This window comes from Neofelis nebulosa, chromosome 2, assembly GCF_028018385.1.
Source record: "Neofelis nebulosa isolate mNeoNeb1 chromosome 2, mNeoNeb1.pri, whole genome shotgun sequence".
NCBI lineage: Eukaryota > Metazoa > Chordata > Mammalia > Carnivora > Felidae > Neofelis > Neofelis nebulosa.
In genome coordinates this window covers 110,181,528-110,183,132 of record NC_080783.1, presented here as the reverse complement: position 1 = coordinate 110,183,132, position 1,605 = coordinate 110,181,528, and positions in this window count along the sequence as shown.

Sequence of the window (1,605 nt, the reverse complement as noted above, 5' to 3'; positions counted from 1 at the left end):
AAGTTCAACCTTGTGCCTTCCAGACCAATGCTTACCACCCTACACTCACACCATCTATTGCTCAAGTTTTCCATTTTATTCTCACTGAACAGTGGCATTCATAAAGCCTACTAAGCTTTCTCCATCTCACAGTGATTTCCATATCTTCTGATCCCTCTGATTGCCATGTCTAAGTTTTTCATTAGGCAATTAGCTGTGTGCTGATTTGGGACACATTTTTTGCCACTGATTTAAAATGTAATTAAGATCCAGTGTAAGCCATGCTTCCCCCAGACCTTTACCAGCCTGCTTTTAAAGTATAGGGTCACAGGGCACCTACGTGGCTCAGTTGGTTGAGCATATGACTCCTGGTTTCAGCTCAGGTCATGATCTCATGGTTTGTGGGATCAAGCCACATGTTGGACTCCCCACTGAGCATGGAGCCTTCTTGGGGTCTCTCTCTCTCTCCCCCTCCCTTAACCTGTACTCCACTCATTCTCTCTCTCTCTCCCAAAAGTATTATATAGGGTCACAATCACAATAACATTTCTCCAGGTCATATATTTTTTTTTTACATTTATTTATTATTGAGAGACAGAGCATGAACAGGGGAAGGGCAGAGACAGGGGGAGACACAGAATCGGAAGCAGGCTCCAGGCTCTGAGCTGTCAGCACAGAGCCCAATGCGGGGCTCAAACTCACAAACTGCAAAATCATGACCTGAGCCGAAGTCAGATGCTCAACTGATTGAGCCACCCAGGGGCCCCTCTACAGGTCATCTTTTTGCAAGGTCTCAGCTCTTATGGCTCTCCTGCTGTCAGTAGTTTGGGCAGTCCTCAGGGCATGTCCCCTCATGGCTATGAGCACAGTTCATGCAGCTGGCCTGAAGTATCTGCTCCTGTCTCTGGAGGTGAGCTCCCCATTGTCACTCTCCACATACTATATTCTCAGCCTCTTCTTCCCTAATTTGGATGCGGCGTGTTCTGGCTCCTTGCCGAGTGCCTAGGACTCTCCTGATTTACCCTGGACCTCCTCTACTGCCCAAGAGAAGAAGGGGCAAATGACTCCTCCTATATATCCGTAAGTCTAAAGCAGAATGTCTGTGTTCTAAGGCTCTGGGGGTAATTCTGATATTACTTGCTTTCTTCCAATGGTGATATGCAGTAGCCCTTGATGCAAGCTTGCTTATGTCTCTTTGTTCCTTACAGTAAGTTCTTTCTCATAAGGCTCCTTGAAAAAAAGGATGGAGCCTTTCCAGAAGTCTTGAAGACAAGTCTGAATTCTAAAGTAAATGTGTCACATAGAGACAATGGCTAAATTTATACTGGTCAGAAGTGGTCTTGAGGGGACAAGTCTCCAGTTACCAAATGGGCTATTTGTTTTCCCTGGAGAAGCAGGAGAAGAAGAAGAGCCTCAGGTATGGGATGACTCCACCCTCCATACTCCTTGATTGTTGGTGCTTGTGTAGAGCAGAACAGGGCCTTTGGAGGTTAGAAGGCCATGGCTATACTGGGGACTAGGACACCTTTTCTCTGATGAGCTAGCCATAAAAGCTGTTATGGTGTATACCAGTAGTCAGGAACATGTGCCACTGCCAAGAACATTGGACATCTTTGAAGGACATAG